The sequence below is a fragment of the Oncorhynchus kisutch genome, unplaced genomic scaffold (assembly GCF_002021735.2).
Source record: "Oncorhynchus kisutch isolate 150728-3 unplaced genomic scaffold, Okis_V2 scaffold2114, whole genome shotgun sequence".
Classification (NCBI taxonomy): domain Eukaryota; kingdom Metazoa; phylum Chordata; class Actinopteri; order Salmoniformes; family Salmonidae; genus Oncorhynchus; species Oncorhynchus kisutch.
In genome coordinates this window covers 1-10,000 of record NW_022264059.1, presented here as the reverse complement: position 1 = coordinate 10,000, position 10,000 = coordinate 1, and the positions used below count along the sequence as shown (strand labels likewise).

The following is a 10,000-nucleotide window of genomic DNA, read 5'->3' as shown; positions in this document are numbered from 1 at the left end:
GTTACATCCTGGGACTGGGTGGGACATAGTGGAGAAGAGGACATGGTTACATCCTGGGACTGGGTGGGACATAGTGGAAGAAGAGGACATGGTTACATCCTGGGACTGGGTGGGACATAGTGGAGAAGAGGACATGGTTACATCCTGGGACTGGGTGGGACATAGGTGGAGAAGAGGACATGGTTACATCCTGGACTGGGTGGGACATAGTGGAGAAGAGGACATGGTTACATCCTGGGACTGGGTGGGACATAGTGGAGAAGAGGACATGGTTACATCCTGGACTGGGTGGGACATAGTGGAGAAGAGGACATGGTTACATCCTGGGACTGGGTGGGACATAGTGGAGAAGAGGACATGGTTACATCCTGGGACTGGGTGGGACATAGTGGAGAAGAGGACATGGTTACATCCTGGGACTGGGTGGGACATAGTGGAAGAAGAGGACATGGTTACATCCTGGGACTGGGTGGGACATAGTGGAGAAGAGGACATGGTTACATCCTGGGACTGGGTGGGACATAGTGGAGAAGAGGACATGGTTACATCCTGGGACTGGGTGGGACATAGTGGAGAAGAGGGACATGGTTACATCCTGGGACTGGGTGGGACATAGTGGAGAAGAGGACATGGTTACATCCTGGGACTGGGTGGGACATAGTGGAGAAGAGGACATGGTTACATCCTGGGACTGGGTGGGACATAGTGGAGAAGAGGACATGGTTACATCCTGGGACTGGGTGGGACATAGTGGAGAAGAGGACATGGTTACATCCTGGGACTGGGTGGGACATAGTGGAGAAGAGGACATGGTTACATCCTGGGACTGGGTGGGGACATAGTGGAGAAGAGGACATGGTTACATCCTGGGACGGGTGGGACATAGTGGAGAAGAGGACATGGTACATCCTGGGACTGGGTGGGACATAGTGGAGAAGAGGACATGGTTACATCCTGGGACTGGGTGGGACATAGTGGAGAAGAGGACATGGTTACATCCTGGGACTGGGTGGGACATAGTGGAGAAGAGGACATGGTTACATCCTGGGACTGGTGGGACATAGGTGGAGAAGAGGACATGGTTACATCCTGGGACTGGGTGGGACATAGTGGAGAAGAGGACATGGTTACATCCTGGACTGGGTGGACATAGTGGAAAGTAGAGACATGGTTACATCCTGGGACTGGTGGACATGGTGGAGAAGAGGACATGGTTACATCCTGGGACTGGGTGGACATAGTGGAGAAGAGGACATGGTTACATCCTGGGACTGGGTGGGACATGGTTACATCCTGGGACTGGGTGGGGACATAGTGGAGAAGAGGACATGGTTACATGCCTGGGACTGGGTGGGAACTGTTACATCCTGGGACTGGGTGGGACATAGTGGAGAAGAGGACATGGTTACATCTGGACTGGAGGACATAGTGCCGAGAGAGGACATGGTTACATCCTGGGAACTGGGTGGGGACTGTGGAGAGAGGACATGGTTACATCCTGGGACTGGGTGGACATAGTGGAGAAGAGGACATGGTTACATCCTGGGGACTGGGTGGGACATGTGGAGAAGAGGACATGGTTACATCCTGGGACTGGGTGGGACATAGTGGAGAAGAGGACATGGTTACATCCTGGGACTGGGTGGGACATAGTGGAGAAGAGGACATGGTTACATCCTGGGACTGGGTGGGACATGGTGGAGAAGAGGACATGGTTACATCCTGGGACTGGGTGGGACATGGTGGAGAAGAGGACATGGTTACATCCTGGGTTTCTTTACAACTATTAGGTCAAGTTAATGCAGGTGAGGTTGGAAACTCAGGAGGCTGTTATGAAAACCACTAAATATACAAACAGATCCTTCAAATTAAACAGTAACCCCCTCCCTCCTCCCCCTTCCTCTCCCCTCCCCCCACCTCCTCCTCTCTCTCTCTCTCACTGTCTCTCTCTTCTTTCACTGTCTCTCTCTCTCTTTCACTGTCTCTCTCTCTTTCAACTGTCTCTCTCTCTCTCTCTCTTCACTGTCTCTCTCTCTCTCTCTCTCTCTCTTTCACTGTCTCTCTCTCTCTTTCACTGTCTCTCTCTCTCTTTCACTGTCTCTCTCTCTCTTTCACTGTCTCTCTCTCTCTTTCACTGTCTCTCTCTCTCTTTCACTGTCTCTCTCTCTTTCACTGTCTCTTTCACTGTCTCTCTCTCTCTCTCTCTCTCTCAACTCTCCTCCTCTCTCTCTCTCCCCCTTCCTCTCCTCCTCTCTCTCTCTCAACTCTCCTCCTCTCTCTCTCTCCCCTTCCTCTCCTCCTCTCTCTCTCTCTCTCACCCTCCCCCTCTCTCTCTCCTCCCCCTCCTCTCCTCCCCCCTCTCTACTCCTCTCTCTCCCCACCTCCTCTCCTCCTCCTCTCCTCCTCTCTCTCCTCCTCCCCCTCTCCTCCTCCTCTCCTGTCTCTCTCTCTCTTTCACTGTCTCTCTCTCTTTCACTGTCTCTCTCTCTCTCTCTCTCTCTCTCTCTCTCTTTCACTGTCTCTCTCTCTTTCACTGTCTCTCTCTCTCTCTCTCTCTCTCTCTCTCAACTCTCCTCCTCTCTCTCTCTCCCCCTTCCTCTCCTCCTCTCTCTCTCTCAACTCTCCTCCTCTCTCTCTCTCCCCCTTCCTCTCCTCCTCTCTCTCTCTCACCCTCCCCCTCTCTCTATCCTCCTACTCCTCTCTCCTCCTCCTCTCCTCTCGTCCAGGCTCTCCACTACATGCTGCTGGTGTCTGAGGTGGAGGAGACAGAGATCTTTAAGATCTGTCTGGAGTACTGGAACCATCTGGCTGCAGAGCTTTACAGGGAGAGTCCCTTCTCCACCTCCACCTCCCCCCTGCTGTCTGGATCACAACACTTTGATGTCCCTCCTCGCAGACAGCTCTACCTGCCTGTACTCTCCAAGGTGACCAGACAGACAGACGGACAGTCCGGACTGACTGGGAGACTGGCTGACAGACAGACACACACACACACTCTTGCTCTCTGGGGGTCACAGTGTGTATGTGAGAGCGAGCGGAGATTGAGATAATTTGTTGGCACATGGTCAAGAGTGTGTGGTCCAGAGAATTTGTTGGCATGAAGTGTGTGTGTGTGTGTGTGTGTGTAGTCAGTGTGTGTCTGTCTCTCTCTCTCTCTCTCTGTGTCTGTGTCTCTCTCTCTCTCTGTGTCTCTCTCTCTCTCTCTCTCTCTCTGTGTCTGTCTCTCTCTCTCTCTCTGTGTCTGTCTCTCTCTCTCTCTGTGTGTCTGTGTCTCTCTCTCTCTGTGTGTCTGTGTGTCTCTCTCTCTCTGTGTGTCTGTGTCTCTCTCTCTCTCTCTCTCTGTGTGTCTGTCTCTCTCTCTCTCTCTGTGTGTCTGTCTCTCTCTCTCTCTCTGTGTGTCTGTGTCTCTCTCTCTCTCTGTGTGTCTGTGTCTCTCTCTCTCTGTGTGTCTGTGTCTCTCTCTGTGTGTCTGTGTTTCTCTCTGTGTGTCTGTGTTTCTCTCTGTGTGTCTGTGTCTCTCTCTGTGTCTGTGTTTCTCTCTGTGTGTCTGTGTCTCTCACTGTGTGTCTGTGTTTCTCTCTGTGTGTCTGTGTTTCTCTCTGTGTGTCTTGACGGCTGTTGATGTTGGTAACAGGTGCGTCTGCTGATGGTGAGCCGCATGGCCAAGCCGGAGGAGGTGCTGGTGGTGGAGAACGACCAGGGAGAGGTGGTACGAGAGTTCATGAAGGACACAGACTCCATCAACCTCTACAAGAACATGAGAGAGACACTGGGTACGTCACACGTGTGTGTGTGTGGGGGGGGGGGGTGACGCTTAATGAGTGCAGGAAGCAGATATAGCAGGTGGAGTAGTTATGTGTGACTTTCTACATTTAGACTGATTGTCAGTTTCCTTTGTGGACATCACATCACTGTACAGCACCACTACATATTCAATAAGGACCCTAGTCTTATTAACTTGATCTACACTCTAAACTCTCTGTGATCGTCTCTCTCTCTCTCTCTCTCTCTCTCTCTCTCTCTCTTCTCTCTGTCTCTCTCTCTCTGTCTGTCTCTCTCTCTCTCTGTCTCTCTCTCTCTCTCTCTCTCTCTCTCTCGTCTCTCTCTCTCTCTCTCTAGTGTACCTGACCCATCTGGACTATGCAGACACGGAGCGATAATGACAGAGAAGCTTCATAACCAGGTGAATGGTACAGAGTGGTCCTGGAAGAACCTCAACACACTGTGCTGGGCTATAGGGTCCATCAGTGGAGCCATGCACGAAGAGGACGAGAAGAGGTTCCTGGTCACCGTCATCAAGGTACGGAGGCCACCTAGGGACAAGTATAATGGTATAACGGAGAGAGTAAATGGGATTCATGTAGAGGGTTGATGACCAGAAGGCTTTAGGAGAATGTTGAGCAGCATCTTTCTCTTTAGAATGTTGAGCAGCATCTTTCTCTTTAGAATGTTGAGCAGCATCTTTCTCTTTAGGAGAATGTTGAGCAGCATCTTTCTCTTTAGGAGAATGTTGAGCAGCATCTTTCTCTTTAGGAGAATGTTGAGCAGCATCTTTCTGGGCTTTTTAGGAGAATGTTGAGCAGCATCTTTCTCTTTAGGAGAATGTTGAGCAGCATCTTTCTCTTTAGGAGAATGTTGAGCAGCATCTTTCTCTTTAGGAGAATGTTGAACAGCATCTTTCTCTTTAGGGAATGTTGAGCAGCATCTTTCTCTTCAGGAGAATGTTGAGCAGCATCTTTCTCTTTAGGAGAATGTTGAGCAGCATCTTTCTCTTTAGGAGAATGTTGAGCAGCATCTTTCTCTTTAGGAGAAGGAGGAGAATGGGAGTTTGATTGGTGGATATTAGTTGAGCTGATGGACAATGTGACAGAGATGCAGGAGGGAAAGATGTGCTGCCTCTCTGGACACACTGGGCCTCAAGGATGAACATACAGCTCATCTATTGTCCAAAGGCTCTCTGTTATCCATCTGTCTAACTTGTGTGTGTGTGTGTGTGTGTGTGTGTGTGTGTGTGTGTGTGTGTGTGTGTGTGTGTGTGTGTGTGTGTGTGTGTAGGATCTGCTGGTTCTATGTGAACAGAAGAGGGGAAAGGATAATAAGGCCATCATTGCCTCCAACATCATGTACATCGTGGGCCAGTACCCTCGCTTCCTCAGAGCCACTGGAAGTTCCTCAAGACCGTCGTCAATAAACTCTTTGAGTTCATGCACGGTGAGGGAACTAACTAACTGTCTGTGTGCACGGTGAGGGAACTAACTAACTGTCTGTGTGCACGGGTGAGGGAACTAACTAACTGTCTGTGTCCAGAGGTGAGAGAACTAACTAACTGTCTGTGTGCACGGTGAGAGAACTAACTAACTGTCTGTGTGCCTGGTGAGAGAACTAACTAACTGTCTGTGTGCCTGGTGTCCAGAGGTGAGAGAACTAACTAACTGTCTGTGTGCACGGTGAGAGACTAACTAACTGTCTGTGTGCAGAGGTGAGGGAACTAACTAACTGTCTGTGTGCACGGTGAGAGAACTAACTAACTGTCTGTGTGCCTGGTGAGAGAACTAACTAACTGTCTGTGTGCACGGTGAGAGAACTAACTAACTGTCTGTGTGCACGGTGAGGGAACTAACTAACTGTCTGTGTGCACGGTGAGGGAACTAACTAACTGTCTGTGTGCACGGTGAGAGAACTAACTAACTGTCTGTGTCCAGAGGTGAGACAACTAACTAACTGTCTGTGTACAGAGGTGAGAGAACTAACTAACTGTCTGTGTACAGAGGTGAGAGAACTAACTAACTTTCTGTGTACAGAGGTGAGAGAACTAACTAACTGTCTGTGTGCACGGGTGAGAGAACTAACTAACTGTCTGTGTGCACGGTGAGGGAACTAACTAACTGTCTGTGTCCAGAGGTGAGAGAACTAACTAACTGTCTGTGTGCACGGTGAGAGAACTAACTAACTGTCTGTGTGCCTGGTGAGAGAACTAACTAACTGTCTGTGTGCCTGGTGTCCAGAGGTGAGAGAACTAACTAACTGTCTGTGTGCACGGTGAGAGAAGAACTAACTAACTGTCTGTGTGCAGAGGTGAGGGAAACTAACTAACTGTCTGTGTGGCACGGTGAGAGAACTAACTAACTGTCTGTGTGCCTGGTGAGAGAACTAACTAACTGTCTGTGTGCACGGTGAGAGAACTAACTAACTGTCTGTGTGCAGAGGTGAGGGAACTAACTAACTGTCTGTGTGCCTGGTGAGGAGAACTAACTAACTGTCTGTGTGCCTGGTGAGAGAACTAACTAACTGTCTGTGTGCACGGTGAGAGAACTAACTAACTGTCTGTGTGCACGGTGAGGGAACTAACTAACTGTCTGTGTGCACGGTGAGGGAACTAACTAACTGTCTGTGTGCACGGTGAGAGAACTAACTAACTGTCTGTGTCCAGAGGTGAGAGAACTAACTAACTTTCTGTGTACAGAGGTGAGAACTAACTAACTGTCTGTGTGCACGGTGAGAGAACTAACTAACTGTCTGTGTGCACGGTGAGGGGAAATAACTAACTGTCTGTGTGCACGGTGAGGGAACTAACTAACTGTCTGTGTGCACGGTGAGGGAACTAACTAACTGTCTGTGTGCACGGTGAGGGAACTAACTAACTGTCTGTGTGCCTGGTGTACAGAGGTGAGAGAACTAACTAACTGTCTGTGTGCCTGGTGTGCAGAGGTGAGAGAACTAACTAACTGTCTGTATGACTGGTGTTACAGAGGTGAGGGAACTAACTAACTGTCTGTGTGCCTGGTGTACAGAGGTGAGAGAACTAACTAACTGTCTGTGTGCCTGGTGTACAGAGGTGAGAGAACTAACTAACTGTCTGTGTACAGAGGTGAGAGAACTAACTAACTGTCTGTGTACAGAGGTGAGAGAACTAACTAACTGTCTGTGTGCCTGGTGTACAGAGGTGAGAGAACTAACTAACTGTCTGTGTGCCTGGTGTACAGAGGTGAGGGAACTAACTAACTGTCTGTGTGCACGGGTGAGGAAATAACTAACTGTCTGTGTGCACGGTGAGGGAACTAACTAACTGTCTGTGTGCACGGTGAGGGAACTAACTAACTGTCTGTGTGCACGGTGAGGAACTAACTAACTGTCTGTGTGCACGGTGAGGGAACTAACTAACTGTCTGTGTGCACGGTGAGAGAACTAACTAACTGTCTGTGTCCAGAGGTGAGACAACTAACTAACTGTCTGTGTACAGAGGTGAGAGAACTAACTAACTGTCTGTGTACAGAGGTGAGAGAACTAACTAACTTTCTGTGTACAGAGGTGAGAGAAACTAACTAACTGTCTGTGTGCACGGTGAGAGAACTAACTAACTGTCTGTGTGCACGGTGAGGGAACTAACTAACTGTCTGTGTCCAGAGGTGAGAGAACTAACTAACTGTCTGTGTGCACGGTGAGAGAACTAACTAACTGTCTGTGTGCCTGGTGAGAGAACTAACTAACTGTCTGTGTGCCTGTGTCAGAGGTGAGAGAATAACTAACTGTCTGTGTGCACGGTGAGAGAACTAACTAACTGTCTGTGTGCAGAGGTGAGGGAACTAACTAACTGTCTGTGTGCACGGTGAGAGAACTAACTAACTGTCTGTGTGCCTGGTGAGAGAACTAACTAACTGTCTGTGTGCACGGTGAGAGAACTAACTAACTGTCTGTGTGCAGAGGTGAGGGAACTAACTAACTGTCTGTGTGCCTGGTGAGAGAACTAACTAACTGTCTGTGTGCCTGGTGAGAGAACTAACTAACTGTCTGTGTGCACGGTGAGAGAACTAACTAACTGTCTGTGTGCACGGTGAGGGAACTAACTAACTGTCTGTGTGCACGGTGAGGGAACTAACTAACTGTCTGTGTGCACGGTGAGAGAACTAACTAACTGTCTGTGTCCAGAGGGTGAGAGAACTAACTAACTTTCTGTGTACAGAGGTGAGAGAACTAACTAACTGTCTGTGTGCACGGTGAGAGAACTAACTAACTGTCTGTGTGCACGGTGAGGGAAATAACTAACTGTCTGTGTGCACGGTGAGGGAACTAACTAACTGTCTGTGTGCACGGTGAGGGAACTAACTAACTGTCTGTGTGCACGGTGAGGGAACTAACTAACTGTCTGTGTGCCTGGTGTACAGAGGTGAGAGAACTAACTAACTGTCTGTGTGCCTGGTGTGCAGAGGTGAGAGAACTAACTAACTGTCTGTATGACTGGTGTACAGAGGTGAGGGAACTAACTAACTGTCTGTGTGCCTGGTGTACAGAGGTGAGAGAACTAACTAACTGTCTGTGTGCCTGGTGTACAGAGGTGAGAGAACTAACTAACTGTCTGTGTACAGAGGTGAGAGAACTAACTAACTGTCTGTGTACAGAGGTGAGAGAACTAACTAACTGTCTGTGTGCCTGGTGTACAGAGGTGAGAGAACTAACTAACTGTCTGTGTGCCTGGTGTACAGAGGTGAGGGAACTAACTAACTGTCTGTGTGCACGGTGAGGGAAATAACTAACTGTCTGTGTGCACGGTGAGGGAACTAACTAACTGTCTGTGTGCACGGTGAGGGAACTAACTAACTGTCTGTGTGCACGGTGAGGGAACTAACTAACTGTCTGTGTGCCTGGTGTACAGAGGTGAGAGAACTAACTAACTGTCTGTGTGCCTGGTGTGCAGAGGTGAGAGAACTAACTAACTGTCTGTATGACTGGTGTACAGAGGTGAGGAACTAACTAACTGTCTGTGTGCCTGGTGTACAGAGGTGAGAGAACTAACTAACTGTCTGTGTGCCTGTGTACAGAGGTGAGAGAACTAACTAACTGTCTGTGTACAGAGGTGAGAGAACTAACTAACTGTCTGTGTACAGAGGTGAGAGAACTAACTAACTGTCTGTGTGCCTGGTGTACAGAGGTGAGAGAACTAACTAACTGTCTGTGTGCCTGGTGTACAGAGGTGAGGGAACTAACTAACTGTCTGTGTGCAGAGGTGAGAGAACTAACTAACTGTCTGTGTGCCTGGTGTACAGAGGTGAGAGAACTAACTAACTCTGTCTGTGTGCCTGGTGTACCGAGGTGAGGGAACTAACTAACTGTCTGTGTGCCTGGTGTACAGAGGTGAGGGAACTAACTAACTGTCTGTGTGCCTGGTGTACAGAGGTGAGGGAACTAACTACTGTCTGTTGTGGCTGGTGTACAGAGGTGAGGGAACTAACTAACTGTCTGTGTGCCTGGTGTACAGAGGTGAGAGAACTAACTAACTGTCTGTGTACAGAGGTGAGAGAACTAACTAACTGTCTGTGTACAGAGGTGAGAGAACTAACTAACTGTCTGTGTGCCTGGTGTACAGAGGTGAGGGAACTAACTAACTGTCTGTGTGCCTGGTGTACAGAGGTGAGGGAACTAACTAACTGTCTGTGTGCAGAGGTGAGAGAACTAACTAACTGTCTGTGTGCCTGGTGTACAGAGGTGAGAGAACTAACTAACTGTCTGTGTGCCTGGTGTACAGAGGTGAGGGAACTAACTAACTGTCTTTGTGGCTGGTGTACAGAGGTGAGGGAACTAACTAACTGTCTGTGTGCCTGGTGTACAGAGGTGAGTTGTGTGTGTTATCCACCTGTCTCACCCCCTCCCTCCCCCTCTCAGAGACCCATGATGGGGTACAGGATATGGCGTGGTGACACTTTCATCAAGATCGCCCAGAAGTGCCGTCGCCATTTTGTCCAGGTGCAGGTGGGCGAGGTGATGCCCTTCATCGACGAGATCCTCAACAACATCAACACCATCATCTGTGACCTGCAGCCACAGCAGGTACACACCACACACACACACACACACACACACCACCACACACACAACACACACACCACACACACACACACGCGTGACCTGCACCACAACAGGTACACACACACACACACACACACACACGTGCGACGAGATCCTCAACAACATCAACATGACCTTTAACCCCAACAGACAGGCCAGC

The 10,000-nt window shown here is 49.3% G+C and overlaps 1 pseudogene; it reads left to right on the top strand.

The window, feature by feature from the left end:
* LOC116369273 (exportin-1-like) overlaps positions 1–9,826 on the top strand; it is a 33,322-nt pseudogene extending 23,496 nt beyond the window's left edge.
* Positions 9,827–10,000: the final 174 nt, after the last annotated feature.